The sequence below is a fragment of the Phacochoerus africanus genome, chromosome 15 (genome assembly GCF_016906955.1).
Source record: "Phacochoerus africanus isolate WHEZ1 chromosome 15, ROS_Pafr_v1, whole genome shotgun sequence".
NCBI lineage: Eukaryota > Metazoa > Chordata > Mammalia > Artiodactyla > Suidae > Phacochoerus > Phacochoerus africanus.
Genome location: NC_062558.1, coordinates 97,093,485 through 97,111,689, shown reverse-complemented (window position 1 = coordinate 97,111,689; position 18,205 = coordinate 97,093,485). Strand labels below are relative to the sequence as shown.

The window sequence follows — 18,205 nt, the reverse complement described above, 5'->3', positions numbered from 1 at the left end:
GGGAAGGAAAGGACCTTGACTTAAAGAAGTGATGTAAAAAAGGATAGTGTCTCAGAAAAGAGGGAAATGAACAGACGTATTTGAGTATGAGGAAGAAATGACAATAATAGAATTTAATGGTCATCTAACAACTATAATGTAAAACATATCAGAAGAGGAAAGATTGAAGGCAGGGTATTGTAATAACCTAGACTTAGAATGCAGTAATGAGTGTCTAAGGCTCTATTTGCCTTTCAAAAGAGTGATTTACCCATAAATTTACTAATGCTTCTGTGACCTAAGCTCTCTGATCTTCTGTTGAAAATTATGTGCCTTGAAAGCCAGTTGTTCTCTGGCATATAACCACAGGGAATATGTAGTTAATTAATAAAATATAAGAGAAGCAGACTATAGCATGGAAGACCTGAGAATATGGGGAAATTTTTAATGCTGCTCTGAAATGTCATTCAAAAGCAATCAAGATATAGAGCATGAAAACAGTTACCACATTCACTTGCAGCCTATGATCTCCTCCTGGTGAAAGAGTACACATCTTCATATTCACACATCTTATATCCAGGTATACGATAGGGGCTGAAGAATACCTTGTTGCTGAATTAAATTAAAGTAGGATGCTACCCAAGTAGAATGATACAGATAGTATTTTCTAGAAGGAGAGTAGACACAGTTCTGTACCAAAGAATGTATAAGTAAGAGCATGCAAGCATTGGTGGAACAAGATGGAAGGAGTAAATAACTGTTAAAGGGATTTCAGAAGTCTCATGTAAGGAATGGATTTTCATCTAGATTCAAAAAATGAGTGAGTTAGAAAATTGGGTGGGTATGGGGAGAATGTCCTGGGGATAGGTTTTGAAGAAGCAAGGCTCTAGGAATGTAATCTATTATGTAGTGTATTATTATTACACTACATAATAATGTATAATAATAATATAATGCGAGCTACATAATAGTGAATAATAATGTAATCTATTAATGTGGACGCATAAGACAAAAATAAATATTTACATTAAAAATAAACAGATATCTCCTTTCTTGTTTTGTAATACTCATTTGTAATTTGGCAAACATAATGATGAAAAAATAGAATGCATCTTGATTTTATGTTTTATTCTGATGGCATAAAATATAGTATGAGACACGAAAGGGAAATTGTCACTGAAGTCCAAATTGATACACTCTCAAAAGAAAGAAAAGGAAGTATTTTATCATTGGTTAAGATGTGATTGAGGTACCTCATATATTCAACTATAATCATTCAACAATTTTTTGAGGACCTATTGTATGCTAAGCACCACATTAAGACATAATTTTTGTTGTTGTTGTTGTTGTTGTTGCTATTTCTTGGGCCGCTCCCGCGGCATATGGAGGTTCCCAGGCTAGGGGTCGAATCGGAGCTGCAGCCACCGGCCTACGCCAGAGCCACAGCAACGCAGGATCCGAGCCGCGTCTGCAACCTACACCACAGCTCACGGCAACGCCGGATCGTTAACCCACTGAGCAAGGGCAGGGACCGAACCCGCAACCTCATGGTTCCTAGTCGGATTCGTTAACCACTGCGCCACGACGGGAACTCCAAGTCTTTTTGTTTTTGTTTTTGTTTTTTGTTGTTGTTGTTGTTATTGTTGAAGACATAATTTATCTATGAATACAGATGAACGCAAAAATATGTTACAGGCAAGAATACTACCTCCATGTGCTTAACCTCTGTAATGGGTTAAAATCTACTCTTCTTTTTGTCATTACCATATCGCTTCCATCTTTTCCTAACAACACATCAATTTTTTTCTTTTCTCTTACGAAAACTACTTCCCTCATGTTCAAGTTGTCTAAATAATCATCAGCTCTAGTTTGGCATCATTAGCAATTTGTCTGTGAACTTTGGACCTTAACTGAGGAATATAAGAGTGAAAGACGTTTGGAGTTGAATTATTGGATTGCCATTGTTTGACCTACCTGCCATCCATGAACCTCTCCTATTAAGATCTTCAGAGTAAGTAGGAATGCTGCTTATTTTGTGAAGAAACTTGTCTTTAGTGGGAAAGAATGAATTGCGGAAACTAAAGCTCAGAGATGAAGAGAGAGAGAAGGAAATGATTTGTTCTTTTGTAAGAGAGAGAACATCGTTTAAGCATCTGAATCTAATCATTCTAAACCATACCATTTTGGACCTCTCAGTTACATGTGTCCATAAAATAAATCGCTGGGTTCTTAAGACATCTGAGCTGGGGTTTTGTCTCTTAAAATTGAAAAGTCATAACCAACATTATTATATATAATTATTTATTTTTATTATTGTAACATGCTATAAAAGAAAGTACAGCTTTGATGAGAGCATTTTAATTTAAAGGAAACACAAAGGAGAGAGGAGTTTAGGGGGAACAACGATATCCAAGTTTGACCCAAAAAAAGTTAAATAGGGCTCATATTAGTGAAAGTTAGAAAAAATATTTTGTCTAATATATATTATAGAAAATATGTATGTGTACATTATGATAGCTGGTACATATTTCACATAACATTGTACACACATATAGTCCCATAGTCAAAAAAGAAAGGACAGAATGGACAACAAACTCCATTTCAGCAAGGAATTCAGCTTAACGCCATTCTGAGTAGGTTAAAATTTTAAAAATGATGGAAGATATTGTGCAACTAATAGTCATATTTTATTTATCCCAGATACAAATAATGCAGGCAATGACTAAGAAGATTACTATCCCCTTCTAGTATTAATAATTACTATCAATAAAGTATTAATGTGAGAAGACAGAACCTTGAAGGGGGATTTTATTTTATTTTATTTTATTTTTGTCTTTTGTTGTTGTTGCTATTTCTTGGGCCGCTCCCGCGGCATATGGAGGTTCCCAGGCTAGGGGTTGAATCGGAGCTGTAGCCTACGCCAGAGCCACAGCAACGCGGGATCCGAGCCGCGTCTGCAACCTACACCACAGCTAACGGCAACGCCAGATCGTTAACCCACTGAGCAAGGGCAGGGACCGAACCCGCAACCTCATGGTTCCTAGTCGGATTCGTTAACCACTGCGCCACGACGGGAACTCCTGAAGGGGCATTTTAGATTTTGAAATAGTTACATTCAACGAACTACCCCCCAAAAATTCAACTTTTCATGACATAAGATTTTACAGTTGACCTAGGTAAAAACAGAAATCAGATTAAAATTAAAATGAGAAACTAAACCAAAGTCAAAACAGGAAGGAAATAACTGAATGATGAAATACAAAGAAAGAAAAAAAACAGAAAGTGTTGTAGATATTATTATTATTATTATTATTCTCTTTTGGCCACCCCATGGGCATATGGAGTTCCTGGGCCAGGGGTCAGATCCAAGCCCCAGTTGCAACCTAAGCCAAAGCTGTGGCAATGCCACTGTGCCTGGCTGGGGAGTCAGTCTGTGTCCTGGCATTCCCAAGATGTCTCTGATCCATGGTGCCATGGTGGGAATTCCCAGATATTATTGATATTGTTTATTTTCTTTATCTCTGTACCCTCTTCTTCCTTCCCTTTCTCGTTTTCTGCGCTTTCCTTCCTCCCTTTCTCTTTGCCAGTGGAAATTTTTTAAAAAGAGACTTAGTGAAAATTCTGTTAAGTCTATTTTCCTAAAATTATTCAAGCCTGTAGTTAGCAAGTCAGATGGGTAGATAAATTATTCATGTTTAATTCATCAAATGGCACATTTCTGCTTTGCTTCTCTTTATATTTACCATTTTTCACCTACTGCATTTGTGTTCTCAGAATGAAATCACTTTTAATATTGAAAGTTGACTTATTTCTAATAATTTTTAGTTAGAAAATATTATTTTCACAGACTATCTCATATTAAAATAAACCTGAAAAAAAATAATATTAAAAAAAGAAGGGAGTACCCATTGTGGCTCAGCAGGTTACAAACCTGAATAGTATCCATGAGGATACAGGTTCAATCCCTGGCCTCGCTCAGTGGTTTAAGGATCTGGGGTTGCCATGAGCTCTGGTGTAGATCTCAGACACAGCTTGGATCTGGCATTGCTTTGTCTGTGGCATAGGTTGGCAGCTGCAGCTCTAATTTGATCCCTAGCCTGGGAACTTCCATATGCTGCAGGTGCAGCTCTAAAAAAGACTAAATAAATAAATAAATGTTAAAATAAAATAAACCCGAGAGTGTTTCCTGAAACTTAACAACCAATGAATGTTTATACTCATAATATTTAATGATATAATAAAGAAGATGGTGATGTGGAGTCAGACAATTAAGACCTCCTCATCAACATCTCCATTGCTAGATAGTCGAGAGATCTTTTGGTAAAGTAACAATACATCCAACCTACCAACCAAGAAATAAAGTTATTATTCCAATAAAAAACTTTAGCTAATGTATTAGAATGTTTTGAGTGAACAAAACTAACACATCTAAACATATTTGTGATAATATGTTTGGGACTGAAAGAAGAGAGAAGATTTTTATTGCTTCCATATACACCTGGAAAACCAATTTTGCTAAGAGGCAGACTAAATTCCCTTTACTAGGCTCACTGAACTTGTATTGACCCAAAGAATGAAATTAGGGCAGGTACTGATGGAACCAATTTCTTGAAATATTTCATAGAACTAGAGTACAAAAACCGCTAATTCAAGGATCAGATGACAAAACAGGATACAAGGTTAGGGCCAGAGCCATCCTACCTTAGGTCTGGTTGCTTCTTGGAGAGTTGAAGGCATCAGAAGTGTCTGGAGGGAAGGAACACTGCTGGCAGGGGTGGTGGTATGCAATTCTGAAACATCATCAACAGTGTTGGATATAGTGAGAATGTTTTGAGCAGTGCTGCCTTAGGGATTTTACAAGATGGGAGTGAAGCTAGAAGAGAAATCAAGCCCAAAACATGGAAGACACTGATAATGAAAAACTGATCATGTAAGAGGCATGCCTGATGAACTGTATACAATAATTGGAGCCTTTGGAGGAAGAACATCATACCAAAGGTCTGGGGTTTCCTGAAACCTCATTTGAGTGTGTAGGTCTATAAGACAGAATACATTCTGGATAAATCTCTGTTTGATAGCTGTTTATGGCACAAAATCTGTTCGAAATATGAAAGTGGAAGACTTTACAACATTTAGCAAAGACAAGAGTACAAATTCCTGGCACATGCTGGAGCTATCAAATCCTATTTGCTGACTAGTGAAGTTTCAATTGTAAAGCATGGTTGCTTTCTTCATGTTGGTGGCTATAAACTGTGAATTAGTGAATCCTAGTGGAAAAATCCAGCATTGTGCAATAATAATTATTCTTACACGGATCTCTTGTACTTGTGTATACACACACACACACACGTATATATACATGTATAGCCTCTGATTGGTATGATGCAGTAAGTGCATTTCTGAAAAAAAATGCTTTAGAAAAGCTTCCAGTATCTCTTTCAGAATGTCTGTGGCAGTGCTAATTTTACTGCCTTTCTGATCCAAAAAGAAAAAAGAAAAAAGAAAAAGGAAGGAGGGAAGAGAGGTAGGGAGGAAGGGAAAGCAAAACAAAACAGGATACAAGTTCAGTGTCCACAAGAGGGGAAAGAAAAAATGAATTCATATTGATACAACTATACTATGAATTACTAGAGCTGACCCAATGTGAAATATACAACTCTTGAATTTGAGAGTGTCTATTACTGGGTTCCAAAGTAAAAAAGAAAATCCCAGAGATAGATTGGTTGTATGATGATACTTTGTAAATAAAACCCATATGTTTTCTATATATATTTTTAAGCTCAGAGAAAGATGTGGATTATATGGCCCAGGCTAATATTGGTTACACTGGAAAATGACAGGCAGAAATGAACTTGCTGCATGAAATTTAAAGTTTAAAAGCTATTTCCAAAAGTTTATTTTATGAATGAACTATTTGTCTCTTTCTTGCCAATTTGTAGGATCCATTGCTGGTGATAGATATTTTGTTAGGATCCTTAATTTTAAGCAATGCAAACTGACTCAGGCTGAGTTAAGCAGAAAAGGATTTTATAAAAATATTGGATAGTTCACTGGATTGAGAGACTTGAAGATCCTCACTGGAAAAAAAAAAAGTTTCTACATCTTGATGTATAATGTTAACAGAAAGTGAAATGTGTCTGTTGTAGAGCAGAACTAGTTATTTTGTTTAATTTCCAAATGTTTGGTCACAAATTTTAAGTACTGGTATTTTTAATGTGTACCATTTGTTAGGGAGATCTGATTTTGCTCTTCCTTCTCACAAAGCCCTTCCTCTTTATAAAAATGTGGTTTTTTTTCTATATTTCTGGAATTAGTTCCCCCTCACCACCAAGACCTGCTAAAATTTAATTGAAATTCCATTGGAAAGAATTCATATCTTAGGTTTTCCACTTCATTAATTTGACATCTCTCCATTTATTGAGCGTATTTTTCATATACTTATAGTATTTACAAGCTTCCCCATAAAATAGTTTTGTATTTGGTTAAGTTGATTCCTGGGTATTTTAAAGTCTTTGTTGCTTTCCATTGAAATGTAATCTTTCCATTATATTTTCTGATTAATTTTTGATGGTGTGGAGGAATTTTCTAGATTTATTGATTTTGCATTTTACAATGTTTTTAAAATTTCCTGACAGTTGTGTGAGGTTTTTGGTTATTGAGAATAACATATCATATTTCAAATAACTATACCATTATATTCCCCCTTACAACTTTTCTTTTTTTTTTTTTGTCTTATTGTCCTATCTCTTATGTAATATACCAAAGAGTAATATGGATGATGGGTGTCCTTGTCTTGCCCTTGTATTAGAAACTGTCTCTAAATATTCTTCTCACTGAAAATGATATTTATTACAGTTATTTATTAACTAATTTTCAAACATTATGGAAATTCTCTTCAATTCTTGTTTTTCTCAAAGTTTTTTTAAATAGTAAAATAAGAAATTTTAGGCAGTGCTTTTCCAAATTTATTTCACTTATAATGTTTACTTAGTCAAATAATTTAATGCATTGTAACCATAAGCTTTCAGATATAAATCAGTCAATATTTTGGAGATAAGCCTTGGTCATACACACACACACACACGTAAATATATGTATTTCACATGCACATTTAGGGTTGGCTAACCATGGTTTTAGGTGTTTGTCTCTATATTTATAAATAATATTAATCTGAAAATGTTTTATCTTTCTGTATTTCTACATGTGAATGGAATTCCAGTATTCTCAGGTTTTGCAGAATTTTTGTTCTCCACAATTTTTCAAGTTACGGCATTATATGTATCTGGATAATTTGCAAGTCATGCCAAGAATGTAACACTCAATAGAGAAACTTGGTTCCTTATTTAGTAGACAAAATGTAATTTTAATTTAGGATAGAGAGAATGAGAATCTCTTCAGTAAGTGCAAAATTGTTTGTAGAAAAGAGAAGAACTTGTGCTCCAAAATGTAAAAACTTTTAAGCTTCCCATTTCATTGCTGTATATTTGAAATTTGCAAACTAGACCAATTGAAATAAACATATTTCACTATGCGAGAAGCCTTAAAAAGCTATTTCATGATTTTGGCAGTGTTTGTTCTATTCCAGATGGAAATTTAACTTCATCATCATCCTGCAATGTTTCATTCTTGACAGTGTCACGTATGGACAAATGTAAGTCTCCACTTGAGTTTCTGTGATACAGGATCCTCTTAGCCAGCAGTGACAAAGATGTAAGTGAAAGTAGTGGAACCTACAAATTCATCACTGTGCATCAGGTAAGAGGATTGCTTATCTGCTCTTAACATAATAATTGGATCACTGGAAAGAAGTATTTGGAGGTGCATTTTAAGAAATAGATGCTAACCAAGGAAACAGTTGCTTCCTAATCATAGCAACTCTCCTCCTCTGCATACTGCTGTCTTAGAATCATTTTGTTCAAATTCTTTCATCTACTAATAACTAAGGAGGATTAAGATAAGTTTTAGAACAAGTAATCCTAGGGCGTGGAAAGGCAAAATTTATTAAACAACAATCTTCAGTTTAAGTTGAGGTTTTCAACCATTTATCTACTATTTTATTGCAATGGGTCTCTCTCTATCTTTCAGAGAAATAGTTAATCTAGTGTTAAGAGTTCTTTGGATCCAAGTTACACCACTGAGATCAATATTAGAAAATGTTAAAGAAACAGATAAAAGTTGGACAGCTGAAGGTTTTCAACATCAGTGATTTTATTGAACAAAATATATACTCTCAAAGGTAATAATTCTCAAACTTTCATAATGGATCCAAACTATGTCTGATAATTTTCTGGCAAACTAAAATAATCTCAATGGATTCTCTGGATTTAGAAAATGTCAAAGTAATGAGAATTTAAATGAGACGGCCCAGTTATTCGCAATTAAATTATACAACAGTTATAATTTTAAGACTATAAGCTCCAATATGCTATCAAGTAGCTTTATGAATTATAGAAGATGAAAGGGGATAAAATACTACATAGGAGCTGAAACTGATTACTTCTTATCTTACTCTCTTTGTTAGACACAGGCAGCATATGCTCGTTATAATATTTAATGAGTAATGCTGAGCTGTCATAATCCCAGCTTCTATCTTTTCACAAAGCTGTTTATCTTATTATAAATCTAAACTCTAGTTGTTGTGGGACTCAGGGTGAGAGAATCAGTCTTGTGTATATTAATTGAAGCTTATGGTGGGGGATTTAGCCTGCAGATTAGTGATGTTACAAGGAAATTGTAAGGAAAAGAAAGTTTTCTCCTCACAGCACACATTAGCACATTTTGGATGATAACATGACTTAGGGGACAATGATACCTTAAGAGTTTTTCAAAACATATGTATTAAAGATTCGGGGATTTCCTATACCTTACATAGAAAATCAAAATATACTGTAAGCATGTAAGCATGGCATAGAAAAAAAAAAGTGTGAATTTTATATTCAAAGAGCCATAGTTTCCTTCTTTTGCTTCTCTTTTGTATTTATTCTTTTAACCTAGAATTTAGCAAATATTTTTTTAGCATGCCATGTGTGCCACGTTCTATATGAGATATTTGTACTCCCATGCAGTGGCTGAGAATCTATGAAAAGTTATATAACTGCTCTATTTCTTTTTTTTTAATTGGAATAATGTCTCACACCATTCAGTCTACTTTATCAAAATATAGGCAAATTTATTTCTCAGAGTTCTAGAGGCTAGGAAGTCTAAGATCAAGATGCAGATTTGTTGCCTATTGAGGGTCAAATTTATGATTCATAGACTTCCATCTTTCCCTTGCTTCATGGGGCAGAGGATGAGGAATCTCTCTGGGGTCTCTTTCATTAGGGTACTAATCCCATTCATGAGGACTCTGCCCTCATGACCTAACCACCTCCCAAAGGACCCACCTCCAAATAATATCCCTTGGGTTATTAGGATTTCAACATACGAATTTGGTGAGGGGGTGGGCACAAATATTCACTCTACAGCACACAATATCATTAGCTTCTTCAAATTTTGCAAAGAAAAGGTAAGACAGTGCATGTCTTGATAAAACGTGGTGGCCCATGAATAAATAATAGACATTACTCTTTTACCTAAACAATGTTAGCTTTAAAACATTTCATTGTACTATCTCCATCATGCTTGCTTCCAATAACTTTATCATTTTACTCCATTCTTCATAGGTGCTGACTGAAAAAAAATTCACAACCTAAAAGTTGGGAATTATGTTTTATTCAGCAGACTTACTGAGGACCTTAAGTCCAGGATATAGCCTCTCAGATAGCTCTGAGGGACTGTTCTAAAGAGGTAAGGGAGGAGCCAGGATATATAGGAGTTTTGCTGAGGGGGAAAAAAAAAAAAAACTAACAAGCAAACAAACATATAGTTGGACATCAAAATATTACTGTAATTATAATAAACAAAAGCCCAAAACTCAGACATCTCAAGTTAATGAATTTAGCACTTTTCTATATATGGAAAGAAGCAAGAGTCTGGCCTTATTGAAATTATTCCTTGGATATGCACCTTAACTATGTCAGGCTGGTATCCTATTTTTCTTCATCCTGAATCCCTCAGGGTGTACCATCCTAGGGGTATAGGGTTGTGAACTGCAGTGGCTAATGGCTTTATAGCCACAATATCCTTGTTTTAACTGAAATGGCATGTGTCATTTTCTTGCCTTAATTACCCCCTCCCCATTTATGAGTTAACTATAATGGATACTCATATTATCTTTTATTGGAATCCCATGGGGACATATTCTTTTAATATTATTTGATGTTATGTATTTAATGTGGGAGGTTTTATTATGTAAAGGAAGAATAAAACCTCAGGGTCATGAAATAACATTTTTCTTCTTTTCTAAAGAGAAATTGAGGATGGATTCAAGAATAATATTTTTTCCATTATTATTATTTTAAATGAAAGAGTGGTCTCAATCAATAACCATTTTTCTTACTTTTCTCATGTTAATCTCACTTATATAAACTTAAGTATGTACATTTTGATAACAAAGAAATATAGATATATTTTATTGACTATAGTGAATAATATATTTGTAAACTGCAGAGGCAGGTATACTGACTTCAGTATTTCTTTCTTTTTTTTTTTTTGACTTTAGTATTTCTAAGTAACTAAGTAGTTGATTGCTAACCTGAATGTTTTAAATTTATAATTGATAGGACCTGCGCTTTTAAAAATTTCCTTTAATCTATTAAAAAGGACTTGTATATTGCCCAGGAGATATTGAAGTTAAATTCCAACTTTTATCAGTGAATTTTTTTTCAAAGTAATCTCTTTCTAAAAAAAAATTTAAATAGATAAAATTGAGGCATTCTTTGACTGAAATTGGGAGCTGAATATCCCAGAACTCAGCTGGTTATATCATTTATTTCATTCTGACCACTGACTTCATCTACAATCCTGAAAAGCAGTTTATAAGCAACTGTTTTGGATTACTAAAATGATAATGGTGATTTGGAAAGGAGCCTGCACATTTTCATAATTTTCTCTGAAATATGTTTGCATTGCTGTGCACAGGCCTATTCGCTTATAGCTGATTGGATTGTTAGTGGATACCTGCCTCAACTAGAAGCAATCCATTTACTGGCGAGCAAACAATGGACTCCCCTCAAAGGAGAAGATGAAGCCTGTGTTGATAAAGGACACTCAGTAAAGTCATTTAGTGTTAGTGCTGGTAAATTATTGGGCCGGGTCCAAGCAGAGGGCACTAAGACAGAGCAAATTTAAAGAAGAGGTAAAAGAAATAATGCTGCTCTAGAATGAGAAAAAAGAAAACAAAGCAGTTCTGTGTAAGACATGATAGCTCTATATTTGTCTCTGGGTATGCCCGAAAGGCTGGTATTCACCCTTGGCTCCAAAAAAAGCAAGAAGGACTAGGAAGTGATTTTTTATTTTAAAATTCAAAAATCTCCTAGAGACACTCAAACTAGCTGTCTACATTAATTAGCTATGTGTAGATTGACGGCTTCCATATCGCTTAACCCATTACAAAATATAACTTGAGTATATGACCAGTGGAATATAAAGGTCCTGCTGGAAAACTTACCTGATTGCTCCTGAAACCAAGTTTCTTGAGCATAACTTGCTTTTTCATTGATCCAGAGACCAAGTACATCTTTTGTGACTAAAACCTTAGGAAGTCTCTCCTAGAAGGACCTCTGGTTCCTGAGGTTCACCCATCTTTTCTTTGTCCTGCTGTACCATATCTTTTGTTTTTATTAAAGTCTTACATGAATATGTTCTATAGCATCCGTGAGTCCTTTTAATTAGCTGAACCTATGTAAGCATTTTAAGATGCTGCCTTGGATCACAATAGCTCCCTAGTTCTCATGACCAGTTTCATTGCTTGTCCTTGTCATCCATTTCCAGATAACAAATTCACTCATAACATAATTTAAATAGATTCTTATTATTGATAACAAAGGCTTTACTAGAGCAAAAACAGTTTAAAAAATAAGCATGCAATCAAACAAGGCCATAATATGTGGTGCCCAGGAGAGTTACAAAGATTGGACAATTAAAATTTTTGTTATTTACCCTCTGGATGATTTTAAGATCTACAGATAGCACCTGTAGGGAAAATGGAGCTGTGATCATGCCTTTGGAAACCAACTCAGTGTGAGTGCTACCCAGGTAAAAGAGTATTAAATCAGAGCTGAAAGGTAGACTGCAGAGTTTTTGACTATAAAGCTAGAAGCTGAAATAGTATTCACGTTCACTATAGCATATATTCCTTTCTTTTAGATGAAACTCTGGCCTTGCTGATACTGAGCATGATATTGAAAAATATCAGGAATCCCGTTATATGTAAATTATCCTATTGAAAGAACACTGTTGTTTATGTAAGATCTTCCTGAATGATAATGCAGGTTTTAAGTAAAAAAAAAAAAAAAAAAGACTTGAAGAAACAAGAGCTATTTCCACAGCTAGTAAGAGCTCTGACAGTGACAGCAACAGAAGCATGACCCTCTTCTGGTCTCTAGCTGAATGAAGGAGTAATGTGCATATATGTGTCTGCCTTCTGTGGACATGCCTTTTCTGAAAATATTTTGTATTTTTCACTAGTTAAATAACATTCAGAGAGCTCAGTAAAATGTTTGTGAGTGACCCGAAACTGATTTAGAATTCACAGATTTGTCTTTGCAGTGGGACAAATGCTTCAGGAAGCGTTATTTGAAACCCTCTGTCTCATCAGACACCCTGCCTTTTTTCTTCTCTTTCCAATCCTTCTCTATGCCAGCCCTTATTTCCTGAACTGATGTTATTTAAAGAGTAGGTGAGGAAAAGGGAAAGGAAAAAGAACAAGAAAATTGCTTTAATAAAGGACATTTCTGTACCTGTGTGTGATTTCTTGTCATTTTGAAATGCTTTAATTCATTTGTCACCTTCCTTGCCTGAAAAAATTGCTAGATCTCTAAGGACACATATCTTGTTTTGTTTTAAAGTTAAACGACCATAGGTTGAATTGTGATATCTAAAGGGTAGTTTGGGCAGCAATCAAGTGACATTTGAGGATGAAAAACAGTGGTCCTCTGCATATTCTCCACTGCCATTGCTGTAATTCCCTCAGGTATCTTGGCATCCACCCTCCTTGCCTATCTCTGTCAATGCACCATGCTCCCTCTCTGGAGCTTTTGAGAACACTGTAAACCACATCTATTGAATTCATCCTTTTGTGAATGTCATCCAATACCGTCAGGTGCTCTGTAACTTTCCTATCAACAATTAACTGATATAAACCAATTAATCATAATGCACTCCTGAAAAAACTCCACTACCATGAGAGTCTTATCCATCCTCCCAGATAATGTGTATTTTCATATTTGCAATTTTACCTGATATCTCCAGGGTTTAGGTTCAACACAATTTCTGATTGTTATAATGAATTATTCAGGGCAGTAAGAAAGAGAAAATGATGTAGGAATAGAGATTATATTTAGGTAACTTCTTTAAGGGCTCCTAGATTACTGCTCTTTTGCAAATTATAACATTAAGAGAGATCTAGGTTATCTGTTCCCAAAGTATTAGAATTAAAAAAAGACTATATGAGTAATTTATCCTAATGAATGAAAGTGATGGGAATTGAAAAAGTCTCTTCAATCATAGGTCTCCATTGCTTCTGATGAAAATCAGCTATCGTTCTTACAATTTACTTTTTTTCTCCATGAATGCTTTTAAAATACTGTCTTTGATTTTCAGCTATTTGACTCTAAAATGGCTATTTTATTATTATTATTATTATTCTATTTGGATTTCACCACAGTACTTGAATAAGCTGATATTTTAAATCAAATTTGTAAAATTGATGACAGTTGTGTTTTAAAGTTTCTTCAGGAGTCTCCTCAAGGGCACAGTGGTTTAAAAATCTGACAGCAATGGCTTGGGTTGATGCAGAGATGTGGGTTCCATCCCTGGCCTGGCACAGTGGGTTAAAGGATCTAGCACTGCTAGAGCTGATGCATTATGTCACAGCTGTGGCTCAGATTCAGTCCCTGACCCAGGAACTTCAATATGCCACGAGTGGATATATATATATATATATTATTTTATTTCTTGATTAATTCTTTCTTTCCTCATCTTCTGAACACTAAGTTCATTTATGGTAGACCATATAATACTTTTACTTTTTTAAAATCTTTGTTCTCTGTGTGCTTCAGTCTGAATATTTTCTGTTGCAGTGCCTTAAAGTTGACTAGTCTATGTAGTATAATTTGCTTTTTAGATCAGCAGATGGATTTTTATAACATTATTATATTTTTAAGTCTAGTTTTCTCTTTTTCATTTATCTTCCAGAGTTTCGATTTGCTTCCTAATCCTTATTTATTCATTCATTATGTCTGTCTTTTCCTATAGGTTCTTAAACATATTTTAAATAGTTATTTTTTTGTAGTTAATTTATGCTAATTTCAAAAAGGTTTTCTGGGTTTTCTCTCTCTCAACTCTGGCTCACTTTTTATGTGTACTTAAATGTGTAGTTATTTTTATTGTATGTTGAACATTGTATGATATATTGTAGCAGAGTACACAATTTGTTCTTTGTTCATGCTGAGATTTTTGTTTGTTTGTTTTTTTCATCAGAAGTGAATGAAAAAGTACTATTAGATCACCAAAATGAAAGTACTGTTAGATCATCAAAAAGCTGTAGAGACTTTGTTTCTGGCTTTTTCTTTTTTTGGCAATGTTTAAACTTGTCTTTAAATTCTTTGATACTTCTTTCATTGACAGATATGGCCCATGTACTCTCTTTTTGTTTTGCTTATATCGAAAAGACTGTGACAGACTTGATTCTGGTTGACTTCTGAGGCTAGATCAGAAAAAGTGATTGAATTTATCACTTGTTTGTTGGAATACTCTTGTGTGTTTCCTCTTTGGAAACTTAGGCTTGATAGGTCATAAAGACAAGCCAGTACTTCCATCTATTTCATTAGAATACTTGAAACATGCAGCCCTCATGTTAGTAACCCAACAGTCCTGAGGTACTCTATGCTCTTAAGAAGCCTAGGTCATGAGGAAAGCCCACAAATAAATGTTTCAGCCAAAGCCCCAGCTTAGGTCTAGCAATGCTAGCTAATATCAATCACTAGACATGAGTAATTCCATCAATTCAATTAATTCCAGTTCCTAGGTTCCAAGTCACTTTCTTCTTGTAAATATTTCTAACTTTAATGTATGTCTAATATTTTCCTATCAGATTATATGTCTCCTTCTGGTTTAGGTTTATATAGCTTTTCCCTCAGAATCTATCAGATTATATGTCTCCTTTTGGTTTAAGCTTGTATAGCTTTTTCCTCAGAACCTATCACACAGAGACCTGCTGTTACTGAGGATATCTTTTATAGAATGAAGTTTAGTGCCACCACATCCATGAATTGCAGACTCAGCAAATGTTAATAATGATTAACCATATATTGATTTATTTGTAGTCTGTCCTCACGTAATGTGCCCATGTGCTCTCTTGTTTGTTTTTCCACTGAAGTTTCAATCTGATTTTTTGTTTGTTTGTTTGTTTTTGTCTTTTTAGGGCTGTACCCATGGCACATGGGAGGTTCCTAGGTTGGGGTTGAATCGGAGCTGTAGCCGCTGGCCTGTGCCACAATCACAGCAATGCCAGATCCAAGCCATGTCTGTGACCTGTACCACAGCTCATGGCAATGCCAGATACTTAACCCACTGAGCAAGGCCAGGGGTAGAAACTGCATCCTCATGGATACTAGTCAGATTCATTTCTGCTGAGCCATAACTGGAACTCCCGATCAGTTCTTTACTGAATGTCTTCTTAGAATTCTATGTATAAGCCAAAATTAAGAAAAAAATATATTATTGTAAGATAATTTAAATAACTTACTATTTAAAGAACACATTTTGTAAAGAATTACCTTTACAGTAAGAGAAACAACCTTATGACCATTCCCTCTTTTCTGGAGCAGTTAACATGAGCCAGTTTTGCCATACTAAGCCGGAAGACAGAGGAGGCAGAGAGGGTTTCTCCCTCTAAAATTTCATGACTAAAATTTCTGTGAAACTTTCTGGTTGGGCAATGAAGTCTCTGCAGTGGTACTTCCTAGGATAGGAACTATTTTAGTTATATAGAAAACTGGCTGTCCCTGTATTCAGATGATAAATACATAAAGCAGTGTGGGAGTGAATTTCCCTCGCTAGAGTACTCTTACGTATATGTCCAGACTTGACACCAAAGGAATAACTATGGGGCTCATTAGAATCCTGTGCTTTTGGAAATACCCTTGCTTATAAACTGTTTTAATAAAATTTATCATACATCAGCAATGCATCTTTCATCATGCACATTGTACAGCATTGTATCTGAATAATCATATTTTATAAAAATCTGTTTTTTAGTGAACAATTTTAAGACATGCTATGAGAAAAATTTGTTTTCTTAAAAATAAATATGAATAATTGTGTGAAATGATCTTGTACCTAAATGAAATACTTTTTTTTTTGCATTTCAGACTATATTTACCATAAAATATAACTGAAAAATGCCTTCAAACTGATGCTAGATTTTACAGATTGCTGTAAGTACCACCTTGAATATTAAAACAAATTCATTTCCTCTTGTGACTTATGGAAATAAACTTCACTAGGTTATTTTTGCATCTGAAGCATCTCTATTCAGTTCAGGAAGGGAAGTCATTCAAGTGAATTGAATCTGAAATGAAAATAATACATAATGTCATCTTTTGGAATACTTACCATGTCTGACATCTAATGAACAAGCTAACAGAGACATTTATCCTGTTTGGGATTTCCTGAAAGACTTGGCTATTGGAATACAAATCCTTGCTCTGATTCTTGATCTGCCAATTTATATTTATATGATTTTTTGGCAAATCACATAGTAACTTTGGAGCTTACGGCTTTTTTTTTTCTCTGTTAAATATGTTTAGGTACAGTATGTATAGGTATAATCTACCCCATGGGTTGTTCTAAGAAGTATATGAAATTATATGTGATTTAATGACATGATTCTTGGCACACTGTAAGTACTTAGTTGAAATTAACTTTAAAATTATTATGGATAATTGCTAAAACAAAATTATGATTGTCTTCCCACAAACTGCCTATACAAAAGGCACAAACAGTTATATTTGATGTAGAAAGAATACTTGGTTTGTCACAGATGGGTCTTAAGCTTTTGATTTTAACCATCTTTATGCTGGCTACCAAGCAGATGCCCCATTTTGCTGCATAACTTAAAATATCAGTTAAGACTGGCATTCGCATTGCTGATAGGCTAATGAAATAAAAATCAAGAAGTAAAAATATTTCAATGATGAGATTACAGCATAATCTTTTTGACATTCTTCTAACTTGGGCTCTCAAGGGGAAAAAAGCTTTAAAAATTATAGAAAAATAATACCAATTGCTTAAGCAAATACTTCATAATACCTATGCCTTCCAACCTTAAGGAAACATCCCCTAAATATAAGAATCTCAATACTTAAATGCCCTTCAAAAATGATTTTCACTTTTGAAACCTTTTTCAGATTTAAAATTTTTATGATATTTAACCAGTGATTTATAAGAAATTAGTAAAAACCCCAAATGTTGCTTTACCTTATAGCAATGTTGTACCAGATAAACTTGTAGCTATCCCACGATACAAATTCAACAAATCATGTAAAGTATCCTTTATTTTTTTCAGTAAAGAGAAGCATGCCTGGAAATTGTTTATCTATAAAAAATATTTGGTGGCAGATAAAGTAATAACTGATGACACTTGTTCAAGGCACCTTTTCAGAGATGTAACAGTAAGATTTATGTAATCTCACTGACAGCTCTGCAAGATTATAAATTAAGCAATCAGATGCTAGTGTGCCTAAGAATTGCTAACATCCATCCTAGTTGGAATTTTCCATAAAAAATGTTTTCTCTTATAAAACTAAATATGTCCTGTTTGATTAATATTACATTTAAAATTTGTTTTAGGTTATCATTTTGTGGTAAAAATTGCTTATATTTTTTATTGCAGAAGATACTTGGGTTTTTCTCATTTTTTTTCTATCTTCAATCTTGATAACCTACAACCTATGATTAAAGAACTTCTGGCTTCCTTCCTAGTAATCTGCATATTTTCCTCAAACTTTTTTTTCATGCCTGATTCTGATGCCAGTCACGTGTTTCTAATCATTTAGTTTTCAAAAATTTTTGAATTTACGTGTTTAGGGATTTAAGTTTTATAATTTCATTGTATTATTATTAT

General features: G+C 34.3%; 1 long non-coding RNA gene across 1 annotated transcript in view; it reads left to right on the top strand.

The window, feature by feature from the left end:
* The first annotated feature begins 1,816 nt into the window (after nucleotides 1–1,816).
* LOC125115965 (uncharacterized) overlaps nucleotides 1,817–18,205 on the top strand; it is a 118,258-nt gene continuing 101,869 nt past the window's right edge. The window contains exons 1-4 of the long non-coding RNA XR_007132214.1: nucleotides 1,817–1,990; nucleotides 7,565–7,734; nucleotides 9,642–9,765; nucleotides 16,452–16,517. This is a non-coding gene — a long non-coding RNA (uncharacterized LOC125115965). The remainder of the gene's footprint in view (nucleotides 1,991–7,564; nucleotides 7,735–9,641; nucleotides 9,766–16,451; nucleotides 16,518–18,205) is intronic.